Source organism: Coregonus clupeaformis, chromosome 29 (genome assembly GCF_020615455.1).
Source record: "Coregonus clupeaformis isolate EN_2021a chromosome 29, ASM2061545v1, whole genome shotgun sequence".
Classification (NCBI taxonomy): domain Eukaryota; kingdom Metazoa; phylum Chordata; class Actinopteri; order Salmoniformes; family Salmonidae; genus Coregonus; species Coregonus clupeaformis.
Genome location: NC_059220.1, coordinates 9,841,144 through 9,852,638, shown reverse-complemented (window position 1 = coordinate 9,852,638; position 11,495 = coordinate 9,841,144).

The following is an 11,495-nucleotide window of genomic DNA, read 5'->3' as shown; positions in this document are numbered from 1 at the left end:
TGAGTAGAGTAGCTTTGAAATAAACCTAATAGTGAGTAGAGTATCTATGAAATAAACCTTATAGTGAGTAGAGTAACTATAAATAAAACTAATAGTGAGTAGAGTAGCTATGAAATAAACCTATTAGTGAGTAGAGTAACTATGAAATAAACCTTATAGTGAGTAGAGTAGCTTTGAAATAAACCTAATAGTGAGTAGAGTATCTATGAAATAAACCTTATAGTGAGTAGAGTAACTATAAATAAAACTAATAGTGAGTAGAGTAGCCATGAAATAAACCTTATAGTGAGTAGAGTAGCTATGAAATAAACCTAATAGTGAGTAGAGTAACTATAAATAAAACGAATAGTGAGTAGAGTAACTTTGAAATAAACCTAATAGTGAGTAGAGTAGCTATGAAATAAAACTAATAGTGAGTAGAGTAGCTATGAAATAAAACTAATAGTGTGTAGAGTAGCTATGAAATAAACCTAATAGTGAGTAGAGTAACTATAAATAAAACTAATATTGAGTAGAGTAACTATGAAATAAAACTAATAGTGAGTAGAGTAACTATGAAATAAACCTAATAGTAAGTAGAGTAGCTATGAAATAAACCTAATAGTGAGTAGATTAACTATGAAATAAACCTTATAGTGAGTAGAGTAAATATGAAATAAATCTAATAGTGAGTAGAGTAACTATGAAATAAACCTCATAGTGAGTAGAGTAACTATGAAATAAACCTAAAAGTGAGTAGAGTAACTATGAAATAAAACTAATAGTGAGTAGAGTAGCTATGAAATAAACCTAATAGTGAGTAGAGTAGCTATGAAATAAAACTAACAGTGAGTAGAGTAGCTATGAAATAAACCTAATAGTGAGAAGAGTAGCTATGAAATAAACCTAATAGTGAGTAGAGTAACTATGAAATAAACCTTATAGTGAGTAGAGTAACTATAAATAAAACTAATAGTGAGTAGAGTAGCTATGAAATAAACATAACAGTGAGTAGAGTATCTATGAAATAAACATAATAGTGAGTAGATTAGCTATGAAATAAAACTAATAGTGAGTAGAGTAGCTTTGAAATAAAACTAATAGTGTGTAGAGTAGCTATTAAATAAACCTAATAGTGAGTAGAGTAACTATAAATAAAACTAATGGTGAGTAGAGTAGCTATGAAATAAACCTATTAGTGAGTAGAGTAACTATGAAATAAACCTTATAGTGAGTAGAGTAGCTTTGAAATAAACCTAATAGTGAGTAGAGTATCTATGAAATAAACCTTATAGTGAGTAGAATAACTATAAATAAAACTAATAGTGAGTAGAGTAGCTATGAAATAAACCTTATAATGAGTAGAGTAGCTATGAAATAAACCTAATAGTGAGTAGAGTAACTATAAACGAAACTAATAGTGAGTAGAGTAGCTTTGAAATAAACCTAATAGTGAGTAGAGTAGCTATGAAATAAAACTAATAGTGAGTAGAGTAGCTATGAAATAAACCTAAATGTGAGTAGAGTAACTATAAAATAAAACTAATAGTGAGTAGTGTAGCTATGAAATAAACCTAATAGTGAGTAGAGTAACTATGAAATAAACCTAATAGTGAGTAGAGTAGCTTTGAAATAAACCTAATAATGAGTAGAGTATCTATGAAATAAACCTTATAGTGAGTAGAGTAACTATAAATAAAACTAATAGTGAGTAGAGTAGCTATGAAATAAAACTAATAGTGAGTAGAGTAGCTATGAAATAAATCTAATAGTGAGTACAGTAACTATGAAATAAAACTTATAGTGAGTAGAGTAGCTATGAAATAAACCTAATAGTGAGTAGAGTAGCTATGAAAAAAAACTAATAGTGAGTAGAGTAGCTTTGAAATAAAACTAATAGTGTGTTGAGTAGTTATTAAATAAACCTAATAGTGAGTAGAGTAACTATAAATAAAACTAATAGTGAGTAGAGTAGCTATGAAATAAACCTATTAGTGAGTAGAGTAACTATGAAATAAACCTTATAGTGAGTAGAGTAACTCTGAAATAAACCTAATAGTGAGTAGAGTAACTATAAAATAAACCTAATTGTGAGTAGAGTAGCTTTGAAATAAACCTAATAGTGAGTAGAGTATATATGAAATAAACCTTATAGTGAGTAGATTAACTATAAATAAAACTAATAGTGAGTAGAGTAGCTATGAAATAAACCTTATAGTGAGTAGAGTAGCTATGAAATAAACCTAATAGTGAGTAGAGTAACTATAAATAAAACTAATAGTGAGTAGAGTAGCTTTGAAATAAACCTAATAGTGAGTAGAGTAGCTATGAAATAAAACTAATAGTGAGTAGAGTAGCTATGAAATAAACCTAAATGTGAGTAGAGTAACTATGAAATAAAACTAATAGTGAGTAGAGTAGCTATGAAATAAACCTAAATGTGAGTAGAGTAACTATAAAATAAAACTAATAGTGAGTAGTGTAGCTATGAAATAAACCTAATAGTGAGTAGAGTAACTATAAATAAAACTAATAGTGAGTAGAGTAGCTATGAAATAAACCTAATAGTGAGTAGAGTAGCTATGAAATAAACCTAATAGTGAGTAGAGTAGCTATGAAATAAACCTAATAGTGAGTAGAGTAGCTATGAAATAAAACTAATAGTGAGTAGAGTAGCTATGAAATAAAACTAATAGTGAGTAGAGTAGCTATGAAATAAACCTAAATGTGAGTAGAGTAACTATGAAATAAAACTAATAGTGAGTAGAGTAGCTATGAAATAAACCTAATAGTGAGTAGAGTAACTATAAATAAAACTAATAGTGAGTAGAGTAGCTATGAAATAAACCTAATAGTGAGTAGAGTAGCTATGAAATAAAACTAATAGTGTGTAGAGTAGCTATTAAATAAACCTAATAGTGAGTAGAGTAACTATAAATAACACTTATAGTGAGTAGATTAGCTATGAAATAAACCTAATAGTGAGTAGAGTAACTATGAAATAAACCTTATAGTGAGTAGAGTAGCTCTGAAATAAACCTAATAGTGAGTAGAGTAACTATGAAATAAACCTAATAGTGAGTAGAGTAGCTATGAAATAAACCTAATAGTGATTAGAGTAGCTATGAAATAAACCTAATAGTGAGTAGAGTAAATATGAAATAAAACTAATAGTGAGTAGAGTAACTATGAAATAAACCGCATAGTGAGTAGAGTAACTATGAAATAAACATAATAGTGAGTATAGTAACTATGAAATAAAACTAATAGTGAGTAGAGTAGCTATGAAATAAACTCTAATAGTGAGTACAGTAACTATGAAATAAAACTAATAGTGAGTAGAGTAGCTATGAAATAAACCTAATAGTGAGTAGAGTAGCTATGAAATAAAACTAATAGTGAGTAGAGTAGCTATGAAATAAAACTAATAGTGAGTAGAGTAGCTATGAAATAAACCTAAATGTGAGTAGTGTAACTATAAAATAAAACTAATAGTGAGTAGTGTAGCTATGAAATAAACCTAATAGTGAGTAGAGTAACTATAAATAAAACTAATAGTGAGTAGAGTAGCTATGAAATAAACCTAATAGTGAGTAGAGTAGCTATGAAATAAAACTAATAGTGTTTAGACTAGCTATTAAATAAACCTAATAGTGAGTAGAGTAACTATAAATAACACTAATAGTGAGTAGATTAGCTATGAAATAAACCTAATAGTGAGTAGAGTAACTATGAAATAAACCTAATAGTGAGTAGAGTAGCTATGAAATAAACCTAATAGTGAGTAGAGTAACTATGAAATAAACCTAATAGTGAGTAGAGTAGCTATGAAATAAACCTAATAGTGAGTAGAGTAACTATGAAATAAACCTAATAGTGAGTAGAGTAAATATGAAATAAAACTAATAGTGAGTAGAGTAACTATGAAATAAACCGCATAGTGAGTAGAGTAACTATGAAATAAACATAATAGTGAGTATAGTAACTATGAAATAAAACTAATAGTGAGTAGAGTAGCTATGAAATAAATCTAATAGTGAGTACAGTAACTATGAAATAAAACTTATAGTGAGTAGAGTAGCTATGAAATAAACCTAATAGTGAGTAGAGTAGCTATGAAATAAAACTAATAGTGAGTAGAGTAGCTATGAAATAAACCTAATAGTGAGTAGAGTAGCTATGAAATAAACCTAATAGTGAGTAGAGTAACTATGAAATAAACCTTATAGTGAGTAGAGTAACTATAAATAAAACTAATAGTGAGTAGAGTAGCTATGAAATAAACATAATAGTGAGTAGAGTAGCTATGAAATAAAACTAATAGTGAGTAGAGTAGCTTTGAAATAAAACTAATAGTGTGTAGAGCAGCTATTAAATAAACCTAATAGTGAGTAGAGTAACTCTGAAGTAAACCTAATAGTGAGTAGAGTAACTATGAAATAAACCTAATAGTGAGTAGAGTAGCTTTGAAATAAACCGCATAGTGAGTAGAGTAACTATGAAATAAACATAATAGTGAGTATAGTAACTATGAAATAAAACTAATAGTGAGTAGAGTAGCTATGAAATAAATATAATAGTGAGTAAAGTAACTATGAAATAAAACTTATAGTGAGTAGAGTAGCTATGAAATAAACCTAATAGTGAGTAGAGTAGCTATGAAATAAAACTAATAGTGAGTAGAGTAGCTATGAAATAAACCTAATATTGAGTAGAGTAGCTATGAAATAAACCTAATAGTGAGTAGAGTAGCTATGAAATAAACCTAATAGTGAGTAGAGTAGCTATGAAATAAAACTAATAGTGAGTAGAGTAGCTTTGAAATAAAACTAATAGTGTGTAGAGTAGCTATTAAATAAACCTAATAGTGAGTAGAGTAACTATAAATAAAACTAATAGTGAGTAGAGTAGCTATGAAATAAACCTATTAGTGAGTAGAGTAACTATGAAATAAACCTTATAGTGAGTAGAGTAACTATGAAGTAAACCTAATAGTGAGTAGAGTAACTATGAAATAAACCTAATAGTGAGTAGAGTAGCTTTGAAATAAACCTAATAGTGAGTAGAGTAACTATGAAATAAACCTAATAGTGAGTAGAGTAACTATAAATAAAACTAATAGTGAGTAGAGTAGCTATGAAATAAACCTTATAGTGAGTAGAGTAGCTATGAAATAAACCTAATAGTGAGTAGAGTAACTATAAATAAAACTAATAGTGAGTAGAGTAGCTTTGAAATAAACCTAATAGTGAGTAGAGTAGCTATGAAATAAAACTAATAGTGAGTAGAGTAGCTATGAAATAAACCTAATAGTGAGTAGAGTAACTATAAATAAAACTAATATTGAGTAGAGTAACTATGAAATAAAACTAATAGTGAGTAGAGTAACTATGAAATAAACCTAATAGTGAGTAGAGTAGCTATGAAATAAACCTAATAGTGAGTAGAGTAGCTATGAAATAAAACTAATAGTGAGTAGAGTAGCTATGAAATAAACCTAATAGTGAGAAGAGTAGCTATGAAATAAACCTAATAGTGAGGAGAGTAACTATGAAATAAACCTTATAGTGAGTAGAGTAACTATAAATAAAACTAATAGTGAGTAGAGTAGCTATGAAATAAACATAATAGTGAGTAGAGTAGCTATGAAATAAAACTAATAGTGAGTAGAGTAGCTTTGAAATAAAACTAATAGTGTTTAGAGTAGCTATTAAATAAACCTAATAGTGAGTAGAGTAACTATAAATAAAACTAATAGTGAGTAGAGTAGCTATGAAATAAACCTATTAGTGAGTAGTGTAACTATGAAATAAACCTTATAGTGAGTAGAGTAGCTTTGAAATAAACCTAATAGTGAGTAGAGTATCTATGAAATAAACCTTATAGTGAGTAGAGTAACTATAAATAAAACTAATAGTGAGTAGAGTAGCTATGAAATAAACCTTATAATGAGTAGAGTAGCTATGAAATAAACCTAATAGTGAGTAGAGTAACTATAAATAAAACTAATAGTGAGTAGAGTAGCTTTGAAATAAACCTAATAGTGATTAGAGTAGCTATGAAATAAAACTAATAGTGAGTAGAGTAGCTATGAAATAAACCTAAATGTGACTAGAGTAACTATAAAATAAAACTAATAGTGAGTAGTTTAGCTATGAAATAAACCTAATAGGGAGTAGAGTAACTATGAAATAAACATAATAGTGAGTAGAGTAGCTATGAAATAAAACTAATAGTGAGTAGAGTAGCTTTGAAATAAAACTAATAGTGTGTAGAGTAGCTATTAAATAAACCTAATAGTGAGTAGAGTAACTATAAATAAAACTAATAGTGAGTAGAGTAGCTATGAAATAAACCTATTAGTGAGTAGAGTAACTATGAAATAAACCTTATAGTGAGTAGAGTAGCTTTGAAATAAACCTAATAGTGAGTAGAGTATCTATGAAATAAACCTTATAGTGAGTAGAGTAACTATAAATAAAACTAATAGTGAGTAGAGTAGCTATGAAATAAACCTTATAGTGAGTAGAGTAGCTATGAAATAAACCTAATAGTGAGTAGAGTAGCTATGAAATAAACCTTATAGTGAGTAGAGTAGCTATGAAATAAACCTAATAGTGAGTAGAGTAACTATGAAATAAAACTAATAGTGAGTAGAGTAGCTATGAAATAAATCTAAAAGTGAGTAGAGTAGCAATGAAATAAACCTAATAGTGAGTAGAGTAACTATGAAATAAACCTAATAGTGAGTAGAGTAACTATGAAATAAAACTAATAGTGAGTAGAGTAGCTATGAAATAAATCTAATAGTGAGTACAGTAACTATGACATAAAACTTATAGTGAGTAGAGTAGCTATGAAATAAACCTAATTGTCATGAGCACTCTCTCTCCCTGGTAGCAACATTAATTGCATTCAATTATCTTCCACTCTGCTCACCTCCCTCTCTCTACTCAGCCTAACTAGCTCCACCTGCCCTGCTCTGCTCTTGTTACCTGGCCAGCTGCACTGCATTTCCCACTCACCATCCTCACCTTGCCTCACTCTGTTCTAATTACTCTGCCAGCTGAACTGCATTTCCCCACTACCTCTCCCAGTATATCAAGCCCTGTTTTTCAGCCAAGCCCTGTCAGATCGTCTTCAAACCCGGACCAGTATCCTGCCTGTCTGCGCTCTGACTCCTGTTTGTGATACCGATCCTTTCTTGACTGCCTCCTTGTTCTACTGCCCCGTCTATCCCAACCTGCCTTCTGGACCTCGACTACTCTCCGATCTTCAGCCCCTCCGGTAACTCGTTTCTGCCTTCTGTCTCTCACCACGATATTTGCCCAGCCCTGATCTGTACTTCTGCCTGCCATTCATATTGCTGTTGTGTGTGTGTGTTCCCCCAGGTCTCCGACCACCAGATGAGCGTGCCCAGACGTTTCACCACCCTCAGCCCGATACGCCGCTCCATCACTGGGGAACACACACACTAAGCACTTGGACTGGACACCCCCGGACATTTGGTGACCCCCGAGCACAGGTACCCACAGGAGGACCCTGAAAGACCCCTGACACCCCTGGGACTCCTCTTCCCGCCTGTAACCTTGAATAAAGAACTCTGAATTTGAACTTGCGCTCTTGGGTCCTCTTCTGTTCGTGACAGAACGATCTGACCATCATGGACCCAGCGCACTCCCTGACCACGATGGAGGAAGAGCCAGAGAGGACTGCCCTACAGCGACTGGAACGCTCTGAGGGAGACATAAATCGGATGGCTGGCGACATCGCTTCCCTTCTCCAGCTATTCAACCAGCAGCAACAACAGTTCCAACTGCAGCAACAACAGCTAGCCCAAGCCCTGCAATTACTCTCAAGCCCGGCTACTCCACCTGCACCCCCCTGGTCCTTTGTTCCTGTACCACCGATACTCCTTCATCCCTCCGCTGGAGGTCCCAATGCTGCAGGCCCGGCAGTGCTGCCACCAGATCCCCACGCTCCTGAACCAAGGATTGGGAACCCGGAACGTTTTGATGGCAACCAGAAGCAAGTAAGACCATTCTTGAGCAGCTGCCGAATCCAGTTTGCACTACAGCCCAGGACTTTCTCAACAGAGGGAGCCAAGGTGGGGTATGTCATCACACATCTCACCGGTCGAGCTCGGTTGTGGGGAACGGCGAATTCGACCGGCAAACCCCAGCCTGTGCCTCCTTCAGTGCCTTTGAGGAGGAGATGTTAAAGGTCTTTGACCTAGGCTCGCCAACAGCCGAAGCATCACAAGCTCTGCTCACCATCCGTCAGGGCAATCGGACAGTGGCAGACTTCTCCATTGACTTTCGTACCCTGGCCAGTCAAAGCTCGTTTAACCCAGAGGCACTGGTGCAAGCCTTCCTCCATAGCCTGGCGGACTATATCAAGGACGAGCTTGTTTCCCATGACCCGCCCTCAACGCTTGATGCCGCCATTGACCTTGCCGTTCGCATTGACCGCCGTATACAGACCCGGGAGGAGGGAGAAGGGCCGTCTCAGTCAACCTGCCATCCGTACTCGGGTCGATACCGCTTCTGTCCAGCCCCCTGCCTGTCAAGTCCCATAGCCAACTCAATCAGCCTGAGGCCATGGAGATTGGCCGTGCCTCTCTGACTCCCGAGGAGCGTCGGCGCCGTCTAAGCTCCAACCTTTGCCTCTACTGTGGTGGCGAGAATCACCGTGTCGCTACTTGTCCGGCAAAAGCCGCAGCTCACCAGGTGTAGGGGAGATCCGGGTGAGCTCAACAAGCCTTCAGTCTCCCTCCATCCGAAAGACCCTGCTTCATCTCCGCCTTCAGCTTTCTGACAAGACTCATACATTGGCCGCCCTTGTGGATTCCGGAGCCGAAGCAAACATCATGGACCCTGAGCTTGCACAGCAACTGGGCGTGAACCATCATCAACTGACACAACCCATTCCTGCACGAGCCCTGGATGGGCATCATCTTGGCACTGTCACTCATATCTCCGCCCCTGTGACAATCCTGCTGTCAGGAAACCACCAGGAGTCCATCCAGTTTCACCTCCTACACTCACCTGGCCAACCACTCATTCTTGGATACCCGTGGCTCCGTCAGCACAACCCCCCACATCGACTGGGAGACAGGAACAGTCCGTGAGTGGGGAAGGAGTTGTCACCAGACCTGTTTAAGGGGGCCACCCTGCCCGTTCACCGGGAAGGATCTAGCGCTACCTCCGACATATCCAATGTTCCGGCCTGTTACCACAGCCTGAAAGAGGTGTTCAACAAATCCAAGGCGACATCTCTACCCCCACACAGACCCTATGACTGCGCGATTGATCTCCTGCCTGGCACAGCACCTCCCAAGGGTCGTCTGTATTCACTGTCAGCCCCGGAAAGAAAGGCCATGGAGGACTACATTAATGACTCTCTTGCCTCCGGGATAATTAGACCGTCGTCTTCCCGCAGGAGCCGGGATTCTTCTTTGTCGGCAAGAAGGACGGTTCTCTTCGTCCATGCATAGATTACCGGGGTCTGAAACGACATCACGGTTAAGAATCGCTACCCACTGCCCTTACTTTCGTCTGCCTTCGAACTGCTGCAGGGAGCCACTGTATTCACTAAGCTGGACCTTCGCAATGCCTACCATCTGGTGCGGATGAGGGAGGGAGACGAATGGAAGACAGCGTTCAACACACCAACCGGCCACTATGAATATCTCGTCATGCCCTTCGGCCTCACCAATGCCCCAGCAGTTTTCAAGCCCTAGTGAATGATATCCTCAGGGACATGCTAAATACGTTCGTATTTGTGTACCTTGACGATATTTTAATATTCTCAAAGACTCTGTCAGAACACACGCACCACGTCCGGTTGGTCCTGCGCCGCCTGCTGGAGAACTCTCTTTTCGTGAAGGCAGAGAAGTGCGAGTTCCATGCCAAGACCGTTTCATTCCTGGGGTATGTGGTGACCGAGGGCAGCATTCAGATGGATCTCACGAAGGTGTCGGCTGTCACTTCCTGGCCAGTTCCTGAGTCTCGGAAGAAGTTGCAACAGTTCCTGGGCTTTGCCAACTTTTATAGGAGATTCATCAGAAACTATAGCACAGTGGCTGCACCCCTCACGGCGCTAACCAGCACTAAACAACCGTACCAATGGACATCAGCTGCTGATAAGGCCTTCAATATCCTCAAGACATGTTTCACTTCTGCTCCCATCCTCCAGATGCCAGATGCAGTAAGGCAGTTTGTGGTGGAGGTAGATGCTTCGGACGTGGGAGTGGGTGCAGTGCTTTCTCAAAGAGCAGCTGAGGATGGCAAGATGCACCCCTGTGCCTTCTACTCCCGTCGGCTAACCCCTGCCGAATGCAACTACGACATTGGGAACCGCGAGCTGTTGGCTGTCAAGCTCGCCCTTGAAGAATGGCGGCACTGGTTAGAGGGGTCAAAGGAACCATTCGTAGTGTGGACAGACCACAAGAACCTGGAGTATATCCAAACAGCCAGGAGGCTGAACTCCCGTCAACAGCGGTGGTCTCTGTTCTTACGCGCTTCAATTTCACGCTCTCCTACCGCCCGGGATCTCGCAACATCAAACCTGATGCTCTTTCCCGGATGTTTCAGAAGGACGAGACCACCGCCATGACAGCTCCCATTCTTCCCAGCCACTTGGTCGTAGCGGCCCTCACCTGGGGAGATCGAGAAGCAGGTCATGGAGGCTCTTCGGGACCAGCCAGGTCCAAGCACCAGCGCCCCAACCGTCTGTTTGTTCCAGCAAATCTCAGGTCACCTGTGATTCAGTGGGGGCACGAATCCCGTCTGGCCTGTCATCCCGGCATCACTCGCACCCTTCATCTGGTCCGCCAGCGGTTCTGGTGGCGGGGGATGAGACGGGATGTCCGAGAATTCATCCGAGCTTGTCCCACTTGTAACCGAAACAAGACTCCCAACCAGCCTCCTGCTGGGTTGCTGCAACCCCTACTCATACCCAAGAGGCCCTGGTCCCACGTTTCACTGGACTTTGTTACGGGCCTTCCGCCCTCTGACGGACACACAGTCATCCTTACCATTGTTGACCGCTTTAGTAAGATGACCCACTTCGTGCCCCTTCCCAAACTACCCTCTGCTAAAGAGACCTCCCAGGTGGTCCTGGAACATGTGTTTCGTATCCATGGCCTACCCCAGGATATAGTGTCAGACCGGGGCCCGCAATTCTCAGCAACCTTTTGGAAGGAGTTCTGTCATCTCCTTGGGGCCACCGCCAGCCTATCGTCTGGATTCCACCCGCAGTCAAACGGCCAGACTGAACGCATGAACCAGGAGCTGGAGAAGGCACTGAGGTGTGTGGCTTCCCAAAATCCCCGGGCCTGGGCTCAACACCTGCTCTGGGTGGAATATGCCCATAATTCACTCACCAGTTCCTCCACCGGGCTCTCCCCCTTTCAGTGTGTCTACGGGTATCAACCTCCACTGTTTGCCAGCCAGGAGGCGGATGCCACCTGTCCGTCTGCTCTTGCGTATGCCCGCCGCTGCCGCCGCACTTGG